Consider the following 16,108-nt stretch of genomic DNA (forward strand, 5'->3'; position numbering starts at 1 on the left):
CACACACGATGTAGAGATTTCCCCAGCTATCACAATATCCCACCCGACAATATCAAGTTAAAGTTACTCACATTATTTAGCCCACACTCTTCAATACAAATGTGTTGTCCATGGAACGGGGATAGGACGACTCTGCAAAGCACACAAAGAAAAATAGCGAAGCCGAGGTTCATGCAAGGCCATACCAGTATGGGTACATTTAACATGCTTGCACCTGTGGCTCAAAATGCCTTTATTTTTGTGTACGCAAACATAGGCATACGAGGACGCTTCTTAGCATGATGGTCGATGAGTTGTAAGGAGGAAAGCGCATTTTGGACTAGCAGTCCCGTGGCCACGATGGTGAAATACTTAATTTACTATGACCTCTATACAAACAGGAGACAATTTGGCATATCCAGGGAGTAAAAGATTTACAAAAAAAACAGGAGTGCACGAAGACCTTTAGGGGCAGAAGGTCTGTAACTGAGAAACCTTACAAAATACAAGAAACAGTCTGCAGGCTGACGGAGGCTCGGGCACTTCGAGGCAAGCTTGCACAACAGACGGCAGCAAAGATGATCTCCAATTCGTAGTGCTCTCAAAGTACAAGCTCGGCTGTAATCTAAACAATGAAGAACTGCGCTGAAATGTGGCCTGCAGTGGCAATTCTGTGGCGTTACTGAGATTGCTGCCCGTTACTTTTGACTTTCGATTTGTGGGCTAACCCGAAATTGGAGTATGCTTACCATTTCCACAAATGTCACCTTTCCGCTACAAGGGGAGTTTGGTCTTAAAAAACACTTCCAGCGCTGAAGTGTGGCCTGCAGTGGTCCGCAGGAGCATGAGGAGAGAAGGACAATTTATTAACTGCATTGAATCTGCTAGCACCTGCTACAAGCCCTGGGGAGTTAAGGGTGGTGCGTCAGCAGTGTGCTTCTGTCGGCTTTTGGCAGGTGGGTGGCGGTCACCCAAGTAACATTAACTTTATTGAGCAATTTTATATTTGACCTGCATAGCTGGACGATGAACGGGAAACTAGACAACGCTAAAGAAATCTTGGAAATTGCCTATGCTCTACCTCTCCCGACTCGCCTGTGCTGGGCACGTGTGCTCAAGTCCCCTGTAATGGATGAAGGCGCAGCAACAGGGAAAAGTCTTGCCAACATTACTTATTCCCCCCCCCCCGAGAGGCTAACAAGCTTACAGTTCCCAGGTATGGGACCGCCAGTGTCAGCGATACGCTATTGGCTGTTGCCCCTCGTTCGCCTTCTTTGATTAGGGGTGCACTCGTAGTATGCCCCTGGCATCTGAACAAGGAAGTCCAATGTGCAGCCGGACAGTCCAAATGCCCCCATGTCCCCAATCCTGCCTCGGAATCATTTCTGACCACACTACGACTGTACCCTTGAAATGGTGTGCTAGGAAAACCAACTCATTGACCGTAAATTCCCTCACTTGCCGCCTGCCCAGGTCATTCCCTCCTACATGAAGTACCAAAACCTCAGGAAGAGGAACACGCCGCTGCTCCAATGTTTCCAACAAAGATTCCCAGAGCTGTCTAAAGCGCAAATTCCCAGCTCCCAACCAGTAACATGCAAATCCGTCATACACATGTTTGTCACGCCACACCGGCTCGCTCAGCCTCACTGCCGCTGTGGATACAAACGATTGGCCGCATACCCAAGCTACCCCTGGCGTGGGCATCACTCCGCAAGGAAACACTTTGCAGAGTTAAAGGAATATTGCGCTCTAAAATATTATTGCTTTAAAAGATGGGCAATAGCCTAAAACATACTTTAAACATATTTTTAATGAAAGTTCCTATGTAAACGCTTTGAGCAAACGAGGCTCAAAGCGTTTACATGGGAGCATCCATTTTGCCATTTCAGGCAGCCTCCTCAGCTCTGCCCTGGCGGCACTAAACAAGCAGCAAAAGCCCCCTACTGGGAGATTTTGCTTACTGCAGCCAGAGCAGAGCTGAGGAGGCTGCCTTCCACTTTCATTTTACGTTTTTGGTGCTCCCAAAGCCCAGGGAAGCACAGAAAACGTAAAATGCAGGCAAAAAGAGAGGCGCGGTAATTACAACGTTGTTGTATTTGTGATTACCGTGGTTGGAAAACCACGGAAATCATAAGTACAAGAACGTTGCGTTTCTCACTGCTGCGGCTTTCGCGTGGAGTCTCCTGGGCTCCCTCAGGGTTGGCGGAGCCCAGGAGACTCCACGTGAAAGCCGTCGTAGTGAGAAACACGGCGGCATTTAAAAACACACCCCTGTTGTGGTTCTGCCTGCCACGACTTTCACTTCGAGTCTCCTGGGCTCCCCCACGGGAGCCCAGGAGACTCGAAGTGAAAGCCACGGCAGGCAGAAACAACGCAGTTGTATTAAAAAATGCTGCAGTTTTTCCGAGCCGGAGGAGAGTGAGAAACTTAGAAAGAAAACCACAGCGTTTTAAATACAACAACGTTGTATTTACGTTTGCGGTAGCTTCAGCTTGGAGCCTAGTGGGCTCCAAGCTGAAGCTACCACAAACAAATATGTTTTAAAAGCTGCGGTTTTCTTTCTAAGTTTTCTGGGCTCCTCCAGCTTTACTGCCTGCAGTCTTTGGTCTCCAGCCTCCGGCACCAATGAAGCAAAACCCACCCAGTGGTAGCTTTTGTTTATTACAGCTGGCTAGCTTTTGCTTCATTAGTGCCGCAAGGGCAAGCACAGGAGGCATCCATTTCACAAAATGGATGCCTCCTAGTGCTTCACATTTTTCAGTTTGAGCTTAATTTGCACAATACTTTACATAGCGACTTTTTTAAAATATTTTTTGATTATGGGCCATCTTTTTAGCCAATAATATTTTAGAGCACACTATTCCTTTAAAGCAAGGCTCACTTAATGTTGTTACACTGGCCTAAGACAGCCGCACATAGCGTTGAATACAATCAGACCTCCATCTCCCGATACGCTGTAGTGCTTGCGGGGGCAGACCCACCACTGCCGCTTTGGTGGCTGCACCTATGCGAAAGGAATGGGAGGTGAAACCTGCAGTAGAAAAACCCACCGCCTGGCATGACTTCAGCATGACCTTGGTAAATTGGAATTTCATAAAAAAAGAAAACCCGCGTGGACCAATAAATTATGGCGACCACCCGCCAGTCTCACCGACATGTAACGTTCCAAAAGGAACCTAGGCCACCACTCCTGATTGGAGCCAGCTAACTATGTGACCCAGGACCCCCTACCCAACCGGACTGTTTTAGACCTAGGCAGATACAACCTCATGTGATTGGGTAAGAAATGCGTGTGGACCCACTTCATTGCCCCCAACTAGTCCGCTCTGGAAGTGGCCATCAGCTCACTCACCCTAAATGCCCCCAAAAATGCCAAACTATATGCTGCTGCAAACAGTAATCCCTCATAAGACTCCTCGCACACTGCTGGGAGAGCCCCCAACATACCCTGTGGAATGCCCAAAGTAATTGGCCTGCATGTATCGGGGGCAGTGGTTTGGGGGGGGCAAAAGGGGCGCAGGGCTGCGCGAACCCAACCTTGGAATGCCTTTTTTTATTAATCGCAAAATGGGTGGCGAAATCCACGCTCTCCTGCAACCTTGAGTAAAAACTGATGGCCATAACCCGTTCCCTTGCGAAAGTCAGCGACAGGCCGGGTATGACAATACCTGCAAGTAAGATGCTACACTACACCAATTACTGATCTCAATCAACTTGCTGTCGCTGCAAATCCCAAAATAAGCCCCCACTGCCGCCTCATATGTCTTCTTAGTCTTCAGCTGGACAGCAGAGGCCATCAACGTGCCGAGCCTTGGGCTCCAATACTCCATATATCCACAACGAACTCTGCCATCCGCTTGTCTGCCATCGGACACCACCTCTGAAACTACATCTTAAAACGAGACAAGGAATCTGCTGCATTTATTATGGACCCCTGGGACATGGCATGCCCTAAACACACCCCCATCATATTGCAAACAGTACAATATCAACCTCTTCAGAACGCGGAGCATCATCCCATATTTTGCAGTCAATCACCTCAACCACAGACCTACTGTCCGACCAAATAAATGCTGCTTTTACCCACCAGCTGGTTCCCCAACACACAGACCGCAACTAGTACCGTGAACAGCTGCAAAAACGTGACATTCCTAGTTAAACCGGACTTTGACCATTCCGCCGGCAACCATTGCATGCACCATTGTGAACCAAACACAAGTGGTGTTTGGTTCAAACAAGTGGAGTGCTCCTGGAATCCCACGCAGTTCAACTTTGTCAATTAGGTGACACATCCTCCTTAAATTATCAAAGGTTTGACGTTTTGTGAACCACGCTTGATCGGTTCCTATTAACATATGAAGTCTGTCCTCCATGCGTGAACCTAATATTTTGGTGTATATTTTGGCTTCAATGTTGATTAGCACTATTGGGCAAGAAGACCCACACCGGGTCGGGTCATTGCCCGGTTTCAGGAATACCACCAATTTAGACTTATCCATTGACGCTGTAACATGCCCAGTTTTTTTGAAGGAGTTATACAGACTCGTTAAGTGGGGAGCCAAAATTCACCAATATTTCTTCCAGAAAACAGCCTTTTTCGGGGCGAAGTTTTCTTATGGCTGCATTGACTTCCTCCTCTGTAATGTCTACCTCAAGCTCTTCCCTGTCTGCACTAGGTGGTTTCTGAACAGTTCGTTCTGCCAGATATGTATTCAGCAGGCCCTCCTGCAGCCTATCGGAAGAATATAACATGCCATAGACCCTTTAAAAGCATCTTATAATTCCCTCCGTATCCGTTACATTGTCCCCTTCCCTAATTTTTAGAATTTTTGTGCTATTCCCCTCTACATAATGTTGTTTAGCGCCAAGTAGGGTCCTTTCCGCCCTTAATAATTCAAGCTATCCTCGAACTGTACTATACGTTTTCATTGTATCCCTCGTAGGGTAATTACCCATTTTCAGCATTATATTCTTAAGTTGGGTCTCTAAGTCTTCCTCTAGTTGCCGACTCATCTTTTTCCCCAGGGCTTTGCGTGCTATCAGTTCACTCCTGATTACCGCTTTGAAGGCATCCCAACATAACCCTGGGGAGATATCCACCATCACATTTTCCCCAATATAGGCCTGCATTCTCTCCTCTATCTCCCACGAGAAAACCGTATCCTCAAGGATCCATCCTGGCAAAACCCAATTCCAAAGACCCCTATTACTGGATGTCAGTCAACATCGCCTTGAAGGGTGCGTGATCCTATAACGCGATCGATCCCACAGAAACATCCTGAATTTGTCCCGCCAATCTGGCAGATACCCAAATATGATCAATTTGCGACGGGGCCTTATGAACATGTGAATAAAACGTGAATCCCACTTCCTTTCCTTTATTAACTCGCCACACATCGCCTAATCCCAAATGTCTAGATTGTTGGGATGGTGTGCCAAGTGGTGTAAATCCCCCTCGGCTACTGTCAATCTCTGCATCCCATATTATGTTATAAAAGTCTGGTCAATATAATATGACCCTCAGTTATATTTTCAAGTGCTGCCAATGATGCCTTCAGAAAACCTTCCTGCCCCGAATTAGGTGCGTACACCGTCTCTACAGTGAATACTTCCCTCTGAATGGGAAGTTTCACAAATGGTTATCTCCCTTGTTCATCACATACAGAATTCAGGATCACCAAATCAGGATTATTTCTAAACGCCATCAGGACCCCCGCTTTTTTTCTCATTCATATTATGTGGATAGCCTTCTAATCTAATACGCGAGTTGTCTTTTCTACATATGTGGTTTCTTGAAACCGGACTTTCTCACGCCTCAGGAATGATCCCAGCTTGCATCGCTTTGCTGGCGGATTTAACCCTCGAATATTATACGTGAGTACTTTAAAACCCATGGTGAGTACCTAGTCTAACCAGTCCCATTCCTGTCCGCTGGCCCGTTACCTCTAATCCCCGTTGGGGTGCCCGAGAATCAACACAGACCTTGACATTTTTGAAATAGCATTCACATATTACACATATTAGGACCACTGAGTCACATTTTCTTCTCTGCCTCCCCCCGGCCATACCTTCGCGTTTGTCCTACCGACCCCCCTCCCAAACACTCCCCTCACCCCATTGCACCAACCCCTTACCTCCCGCAACCCCCCCACCTCCAATCTTTAACCCAGGCCGGTACATGGGTCCTAGTGACAACCACAGGAAAACACGTCAATGAACCAGTAAACTACCTGGGAACAACCAACTGTGGAGAGATATACTAACCCTCTCCAAAAGATCCCAATCTGATCCCCTGCTTCAACTCCCGATCACATCCCGGCCCTCCATCTCCAACTCTGTTCTCCCTCCCCAGTTCGCTTTCGAATGTCCCACCAACACTCTCCAGTGTACCTGGTTCACCTGTCACACCCCCACCCCCACCCCTTGGAGTGTGGCGTGTCCTTCGATTTCTCCCAGCCTTTCGGAGCACAGGCTTTCCTATTGCATTGCTTCGCCACGGACCACTCCCATTGGCGCCTCTGCTGGGTGGTCTCGCCTCTCATGTCCCAGTCCGGTCCCTACTTTAAGGTGATACAGCATCCAGACCTTCACATGTTACTTGGAACTGTATACCCTTCCAGGAAAATAACAAGCCAAAAGGAAAGATCCACCTGTTACAAACCTTCTCCTGGTTTAGAACGCTAGTGACTGGATTTATCTGCCTCCTTTTGAATAGAGTGGAATATGCCAAGTCTTGATAAAGCTGTACTTCCGAGCCATTGATGGTTAAGGACATACCTGTATGTGCTGCCCTTAAGATTCCTTCTTTCTGCCCATATGATGTAAATGCGGGCAGCACGTCCCGGGGTCGAGCCCCCGGTTCTTTCCTTAGATGGCCCCCCGTATGAATTCTGTCTAGAAGAACATCGTCCGAAGGAATCTCCAAAAGCAAATCCGTGCAAAGAGTTTGAATAGAGTGCTTAAGATCTTGGTATGTGATCTCCTCTGGGGAGTTCTTAATGCAAATGTTTGTCTCCTTGATCTGTTCTCAAGATCTTCGCACTGAATTTCAAGATTGTGCATCATCCGTGTGATTTTTTCTAACTACCGCGTCGTTTTTCCGTGAGTCTTCTGCCAATTATTGTAATGCTCGTTGAGCAATGTCCACACGCTCACCTAATTTTGAGATTTCCCCTTTTATTTCTTAAACTGCAGTTTTTATGTTCGTTCTTAAGGCAGTAATCTGCTCTTGAAAAGCCTCCTGGATCGTTTTCTTTAAGCGCTGTTAGTGATCAGCCAAACATTGCATCAGTTCCTCTTTAGTGACCGCCATCCTGTCCCTGTGTTCTGTAGTCAGTGTGTGGGGACCATGATATTGAAGAGTCTCACTGGGCGTGCCTTTCGCCTCTGTTTGCCAGCACTTGGTGATTGTCCCCTCTAGTATTCACCTTGGGCGGGTGCATTTATTACATCTTCTCCCTTTGGTATTCGACATATGCTTCCTTAGGCGCTTACCACTTAAGAACCCACACTCCGTTGATCAACTGGATCGCAGGGGTTACAGACTCCACTCCAGCCTGTATCGAACAGCGGTGTCTGCTTTCATACCTGGCGTTAATGTCCACTGACCACGTGAACCAAGTTGTGATCCAAACGGAGCCAAGTACCAATAGACTTCAGTCCCTTACCCTTTACTCCAAAATGGACCGCATGCGCCACTGTCTTACCAAATCGACCCAAAATCTCTCAATATCCTGTGTCCCCTTATCATCAAGGACCATGTATCCATAAAAACAGCCCAAGCCCCCTGAAGATCACGAGATATGGATGGTCTTCCCTCTTTGACGGAAGCTTTAAAGGTTGCTAGGGATCACATAGCTCTCTGAGGAATTATTAAATTCCAGGGGCCTCCTCACCCCTATCACATCCAGCGCTTTATGGTCCTTAATTGACTGAACCCCAGCTCCTCCTCACCTTCACCGCTGGCCACACTGTCGCTGGATTTGCGGTTGGATGGCGCAACATTTTACACTGTCCCTGCACTCTGTTCAGTTCTTAAGCTATATTGTTCATATTTGGGTAAAATTAGGCTCTGCCCACTTATGCTTTGTGAATATCGCCAATCCAGAGGGGTCGGTTATTGCTATGATCCCAGAGAACCGCCGTCCCCGTCCACCTTTCCAACACTGAGGGGTGCTGCCCAATATTATCTCCTCCACCGTTGGGTGCCTGTAGCCCATCTCATCCACACACTTCGGGGGAGTGTACTTCCTCCTTAGTCACCACTTATACTCCCCATTGATGTTGTCCTGTGGGCACTGCATCCCACACTGACAGGCTGCCTCTGGGTCTGTGATCCACATGGGGCGGCACGCCCTGCGCCTTCTCTGCACCAACTTCTCGCAGCTGCGTTCAGCTCTCCCTCGGTCTACCACTCCGATAGGACCTTTGCCTTTCTGGTGGGGGCCACCTTTTACATCCGCTCCCACAGGTGGGGGAGGGAGCAAAGAAGCATATCAATCCCCTTTCGATTGGGGCCAGGGATGAGCTACAATTAGCAAGTCCTCCCCCCTCCAGACGGCCATCTTGGAATTCCCTCTGAACAACTTTAAACATATTTAACAGGTCAGAAGAAAAATATAAGTATACAGTGCGCTAATTGGTACTGGCTCTCAGTTTCAGGAAAGATAGACCTTTAGTGGGCAGAAAGAGTTTACTTTGGATGACTTAACAATAAAGGTGCCAATCATTGCACTTCTATTAACTTGGAAGATTCTCTCGGACCCTGGCAAAAGGAAAGAAAATCATTGGAGACTAAGCTAAGAGGGAAGACATTCTCAAGTCACACAGATCACCAACCTCATCGTCTCACTGGAGTGTGTTTTAGGAAAGGGAGGCACTTAATGCTAAATAGAGCTAATGTGCTATCTCTCTTTGCCGAGATCCCCTCCTTTCGAGCAATCGTCTAAGGACATAGCGTTGCTTGAGTCCATAGATCAACTAAGGACTGGTTTTGTTGTCTTGGACAGTATATAGAATGGTCTTCAAAGTTACTTTGAATGAGGCCACCCAACTGCGTACTAAGTGTTTTTATATACAATCCTTCAGGCCAGTTGAAAGACAGTCAGAAAAATCTAAAATCTCTGAAGGTGCATCTATCCAGACAGTCGGGAATCAAAGATCTCTGCGAAAATAGGGACCTGGTTAATAGGGAGTCTCGGATGGCGACCTACATTCCCGGATCTTTACCTGCGTGTAATTGCTGGACATGGCTGGCGGGTGCTCTGAATTCATCACCCGGAACCTCAAATCTGCATTTAAGGAAATTCTAACCAGTGGCAGCACTTCAAGGTTGAACCCTGGAATACCCAAGGACATAAGGTGTTGACCACTTATCGAAAATTGGTGGGGGACCAAAAGAGTTTTGACATTCCAATGCTTCAAGAAATTTGGTTGTTATACCCTTCAGTCTTGTTGGTTTTACGATTGCTTTACCAGTTGGCCGAAAAAGAATACTAGGGGCAGGCCCTTTGGTGGGCCTTGTGACGGTGGTTAAGTCCAGAACGGTTTTAAAATGTGACAGCTATGAAATACAGAGGCAATGACCTCCGAATTAAAGCTGCAAATTGATTGCCATTTTCTCTGCATTCTGGTAGTAAACATATACTTGGCATGAGGTTGTCAGCCACCTTAGTAAGTTTCTTGAGACTCTCCTTGAGTTTATAAGTTGGAAAGAAAGATCTGATATGGGTGGTATTTTGGTAGCAGGAGATTGTAACTTCTCTTGTCCCACTTCGGAGGAACTGGATGAGTTTAATATACCATGGTTATTTCCTATGGTTCATCCCTCAAAGGCAGAAATGGGGAATTATGGGCCACCTCCCTTGGCTCTCTTGGTCTGCTTAGAATGAATGGCAACTTTAAGGGTGATGTGTCCTACCTGGGTAAGAGGCGATTTGGAGACAGTTCTGAATTATGTGGATGTTATTTTATATTCTCTTTGTCAAAGTTTTAAGATTGGCGCAGCCCTGACTAGTGACCATCGGGTTCTAATAGCAGAATTCAAGAAGGGATGTGTCGAGGAAATACGGGTTGGCCCAGTTAATTTGCCAATAAATCCGGACGGGCATCGGATAAACTGAAATCTCGTTAACCTGGGGAAACTGAATGAAGAATTTACAGAAATCCTTGCGTGTTCCCAAGAAGAATGGAGGAAAGATACCCTTTTGGTAGATGAATTCCAGCCTTTCTTGGGAAGAATTATTGATGGATGTTCTCGCCCTGGGATACTGCCTGGACCAATAAAATCTGAAAGGCCCCACTTACATCTTTTTGATCCTAAAATCAAGGGAAGGAAAGACTTGTTGAAAATGAAAATTAGAAATATCAAAAAAGGGTTGTACCGCTGCACGTTGAGGGTGGAACTTGAAATTCGCACGGTAAAGCAGTTTTATAAGAACTGAATCAGGAACCATAGGGCCAAGCAAAATCAAAAATGTAGGGTGAACTCATGTTGGACATGCTTCTCTCTAAGGACCATTTTCTTACGTTTTATGTTGGAACAGAAGACAAAGCCATTTTGTATCGGACGGGGGACCCATTGAATCTAATATTTGGTCCTGTACAATTAAACAAGAAGACATTTTGGTGAGCATTAAAAAAAGCGAGCCGCTCTAGAGGCCCTAGTAGACTAACCAACTTAGTTCTAAAATCAGATCCAGAAAGTTAGGCCTCAGTACATTGGCATCTATTTAGCGAAGTTTTGATGACTGGATGTTATCCGCTATCCAGGGAGACCTATATTGTGCCCACCCAGAAGCATGGTCCAAGATCGGATCCCAAAAACTATCGTCCCATCATGCTGATGGACGCGGACAGTAAAATGTTCACGTCCATCACCTTGACATATTTAACTGACTAGGCTAAGTGTGTGGCCAGTGTGGGAAACTTGAGTGTGTTCTCACATCTACTCCCTTTGGATCCTCTGTGCAGGTGGCCAGGGAAAGGCCATCAGATTTGCATCCTGACCCTGGGCGTGGAGCAGCAAGGGAGGATCACCTGGGTGGAGGGTGCTTGGGGATTGGGAATGAGATGTTGGGCAAGACGCAGTATTCAGCTTTTTCCTTCCAGGAAAAGCTCCTCTATTCCAGAGGCAGTTATGGGAAATTGTTACCCATGTCCCACTGACCAAGAAAATGATGGGAGATATCACCAGTCCAGACACACCAGAAAGAAGGTAAAAAGGATTAAGGGCAAGATGCGAGAGAAATGGTTTTCCCCTTTTGAGGAAGACGAGACAGAGTAATGCACACTATGCCATGTTGATGGGGCCCCTAGGGGACCCTCGCATATGCAAACAAGGCACAATCACCACACATGAACTGATTCGCCAGACACAAGGTTCAGTACTCTAAATCTAGGGTTTATTGCAAAGCAAATAGTCTCAGTCGGCCGACTGGGTCTCACGTCCCGCAACGTGCGTCACCCAGACCTCGTGGAACGCAAGAGAGCGAGCGTTTTACATCAGTTACATATATACAAAATGATCATCTTATTATCAGTAGTGACACATTCAAAACCGCCCATAATGTTTCTTTCTTTGGAATGGTTTGATGATTGACAATTATGACGAATATGACACCATTCAGACATTTATTCAGCAACAGTTTGCAATTTGCACAGATGCAGACACTATTCTTTGTTTTAGGGAACATAATGCTCTTGTTCTTGTTCTTACAAGCAAGCTGCGTGCAGGGAAGAGACGCATTTCCAGGCCTCATTATCTTCAAGTTTCTATTCGTGGGCTAGAGGTCAGCACGATCTAAAGGGGCTCAATGAAGGGGGGCCGCAGAAGAGAGCATAATTCAGCCTTTAACTGTTAATTTCTATAGTTTCTGCCGCTCCAGCGAAACTAGCTGGCACCTGCGTAGTGATTAAATGCCTTGTTGCTTACTTCCAAGGACCTGTTGGTTACTTCCAAGGACTTGTGAGGGAGGAGACCAGGGCATTGCTGATTGGGCTGCGTTTCAACATGTAACTTGTGGCCTTTCTCTATGCAGGAGCAAGAACGAAATAGAATTTACTTACAGCAAAGCAGTTTGAACAGAAGAAAAGCAATAATTACCAAAATGGCGAATTCTATCTTATCAAAATGGACGCTATATGGTTATACTGATTATTCTATACCGGCGATTCTAAATACGTGATGCGGTTGGTTTTAGGCCAACATAATATACCGTTTATGCTACGGAAGGGCATTTTTTCTAGACTCACAAACGCTCCTCTTGGCCGTAAGCCAAACACATCATCCAAACATGGCGTCTTCCTCGGACCATGTATTCGATTCTGAACTCTGCATACTACTATAATCGTCATCATTATCTTCAACATTAATTGACATGAATTCTTTCTTTTTAGTACTGGAACGAGCGAGATGCCTGCAAAGTGTAGTGAAGGTCAGGCATGTCCTAATCATGGTCAGGCAAATGCAATTGAAAGTACACACCTGCGACCTCTCAAAAGGTTGCAGGTGTATAAAAGGAGACCGAATGTGTAGCAAATGGATAAACAGGGAGGCCTGTGAGAAGGAGACCAACAGGGAAGCCATGTTCAGATGAAACAGCCTTGGGTGGACCTGTGGAGGAGCCAGGACACTGGCACGAAGCAAAGAAAACCTGCTGAGTCAGGATGTTACAGCGGTAGGAGCCTCTGTGGTGAAGAAACCAGAGGCCGGGACTGCAGGAGAGAGCGGGACACTGTCCGCGTCTAGAAGGAGGCTGCGCTGCAACCAGCCAGGCCAAGACAAGCCCCGAAATGCGAGCAGGGCTCGCAGCAGCAGGCCTGCAACCTCGGCGAGGCTAGGGGAAGCAGCTGAAGCCACAGTGGAACCACAGCGAAGACCAGTGAGTGTCGGGAGAGGCACTCGGCAGTCGGGGAGTTCCTCGTATGCGGTGGAAATGTAATACTTTACGAAACTAAAGGAAAAACCTGAAAATAAACACATTAAATGCATATTGAATATAGAACCAACCAGGAACCTGAAATTGAGCATTTATTAAAAACTGAACTGAATGAAACTTGAAATTGAGCACACTGAATATCTGGTGAATATCGACGGAATGAATCTCGCAATTAAGCTGGTTTAATTTAAAAAGTAACCAAAGACAGCTAATGGGGAAGTGCCCATATGACAATAATGCAAAAAAAGGCACCAATGTGAAAGAGTGCCATATAAAAGGTGGAACAAGAGTAAGACCACCACAAAGTGAACGTTACAGATAAATGAAATGCAGCAAGGCCAAAGACTGGCAGGTGGTGTGTGACATACTCTGGTAGAGCCAGGAGGCTACAGACCAGAAGCCAGAGAAGGGTGAATATTGTCCACAAAGCCAAGAGACCAACAAAGAGAGGGATTCTTGTTGCGTGACCCATGACAGATAGACCATGTGGTCTGACAAATGCAGAGACCGGCGGGCCCTGAACTGTGAGAACCAAATAACATTGTGGAATAAACCAAGACGGGGCACAGCCAGTGAATGGATGAGGCAATCCAGGAACATGGTCAAGCTGACCTTGCGTTGTGTTAAATCTTGTTGTTTGAAAGGCTGAAAGAGATATACCCGGCGCAGCTGAATTCTTAGGGAAGGGAAACCTGAGATGTAACGAGTTATACTTGTTGTCTCGAGAAGAAGCTTCAAGATAATTTTTCTTTGAACTGTGCTGCTTGGAATTTGGGGAAGGGAACCGCAAGCTTTGTGTGGGACTATATTACCTTGAGTGGGTAAGAAGTAATTGAGACTTGCAGAACTTTCTTGAACTTGGGGAGGGGGAGCTGAAGCAGAAGTTAAGAGCTGGAAGAAGCTCAGAACTTTATTTTGATCACTATTTCTTTGACATCCCTACACACCGTTTATCTTTAGTTGTGAGGGCAAGCATAGATTTTGGATGCAGACAGACTTAAGCTGAACTCTTTGACTCAGACTTTCCTTATTTTCATTCAGGTAGGGAAATCCTACCTTAGCATAGGGCAAGTTAGGCCTTATACCCATGTGACATTTGAGTTAATAAATTACTTGGTTTTGAATCTTGAATCTGTTGTCTGTATTGTATTTCATGATGCCTTCACAGTAGACCAAGAAAGTTTCAAACCAGATTTTGCAAAGAAAACAGCAACTCGCTCAATGGCCTCTTGGTTAGAAGCCTTCACGACCAGACCTGGAAAGGCAAATATGATTCCATCTATGTGGCATCAATAGACCTTATAGCGGTATTGATGCCACTGTGGTTAGCTGCAGCAGGTTGGGGTGCAAACTTTGTTCTGGGGGTATTCCCAAAAGCCTATTAAACATACTGGTGGGTTTACATAACTCAAATATCCAAGTTGGTCTAAATATGGATGGGGGATTATCAAGGATCATAAAAGCTACATCTGGTCTGAAACAAGGCCGCATACTTGCCCCTAGTCTCTTTAATCTGTATGTATCAGACGCAGAGGATTAAGGAAGCATTTTCCTCACCTAAACTGGCTAAGTTAAATAAACCTGTACAGCTTATACTGATTCTATCCTGTCTGATTGTATCCCCATTGGTTTACAAAGATGAATTGCCTCTTTCAACATACGCCAGAGAGAATGCTCTCAGTATTTCCCTTAAAACTAAAATGTTGATATTAACAAAGTCCTGTAGAACAATAAAATTTGCTTGGTTTCCAAATAAATCCAAGTTGGAGATTAGTCAAAACATGATCTACAAGGGCTTCTTATTCTTGGATAAACCAAGTAAAGTACACATGAAGGTATTTTTGTGGAGTAAGGCCATTGCATTAATAGCCAGATGTAGAATTAACACTAAAAATGGTAAATTTTCAATTAAAGTACTGATAAGATTCTATGAGTGCAAAGTGGTGCCTAAGTTGCTATATGGATTGGAGGCTCTGCATATTTGGGTATGTAGTAATCGTGAACAGTGGGAAGCTATGATATGGAAGGTTTCGCACTTACCGAACTTACTGCCAATACCCGTTATTAGGTTTATTAGGTATGAACTTGGTTTGAGATTACCAAGGGCTAGTATGGAATGGCGTATGCTTGCACTCCATTGTAGAGTACTCAATCCCCCGAAATGCTACCTGTATGAGGATTTCAACCATTTTATGACAGGTAAGGTTTAAGTTACTGACCTGTAACTATTGTTCTCCAGCATGGGTTTGGCATGGATTCACATGCTCATGAATATTCACCGTCAGGCTGGGAATCCTCGGTAAAAGAAAAAACAGTTTCACTTTCACTTTAAAACTATTTCTCCTCTAAACCAATCACCGTCCTCTGGGTCATACTGCCCCCATCCAAAAACAGTTCTCTCCCTAGGCCCCGCCTCTGGCAGCCATCTTCAGATTTGGTTAGCACGTATAGTGGCAGTATGACCAAGAGGAGCCGCAGAGGGCCCAGAGGAATGGATTGAAAGTGAATCCATGCCAGGTCCATGCTGGAGAACAATATAGTTACATGTAAGTAACTTGAGCCTTCTTCATCATGGGGTCTGGCATGGATTCACATGCTCATGAATAACGTATACACAGGAGTACATATTACACAACCACCAGAGGTGGCAAGGTCAATAGAAGCAATGAAAACATACCCCTGGAACAGACTCACTTCAATCAAACCGTTTGCGTAGCCCTTCCTGGCCGACTCCTCCCTGGAATCCCAGTCGATGTAGTAGAACCTTGTGAAGGTATGCGTGGACCCTCCACGTTGCAGCCCTGAAGATGTCAAGCAGGGGCACACCAGAGAGGAACGCCGTCGCAGCGATCGCTCTGGTGGAGTGCGCTCTAGGACGGCCCGGTAGAGGCCGGTTAGCCAGCCCACGACAGTGTATGATGCAGCCGGTGAGCCATCTTGAGATGGAAGCCTTGGACAAGGGCTTCTTATAATTCACAGGCCCAAAGTTCACAAACAATTTAGAAGTCTTGCGAAAACTCTTCATGCGTCCCACGTAGAACTTTAAGGCACGAGCAACGTCCAGCGAATTCAAGGTCCTCTCACCGGCGACAAAGGGATTGGGAAGAAAGACTCGTTGAGGTGGAATTCAGACGGGACCTTCGACATGAAAGTGGAGGGCATAGGCAGCACCATCCTCGATTCGTGGA

At 46.1% G+C, this 16,108-nt stretch overlaps 1 protein-coding gene across 3 annotated transcripts in view; it reads right to left on the reverse strand.

Annotated features, from left to right (window-relative positions):
* Positions 1–16,108, reverse strand: part of RNF19A (ring finger protein 19A, RBR E3 ubiquitin protein ligase) — a 970,824-nt gene that overhangs the window by 2,673 nt on the left and 952,043 nt on the right. The gene's annotated exons all lie outside the window — the stretch shown is intronic.

This window comes from Ambystoma mexicanum, chromosome 5q (assembly GCF_040938575.1).
Source record: "Ambystoma mexicanum isolate Mex_15411 chromosome 5q, UKY_AmexF1_1, whole genome shotgun sequence".
NCBI classification, from domain to species: Eukaryota; Metazoa; Chordata; class Amphibia; order Caudata; family Ambystomatidae; genus Ambystoma; species Ambystoma mexicanum.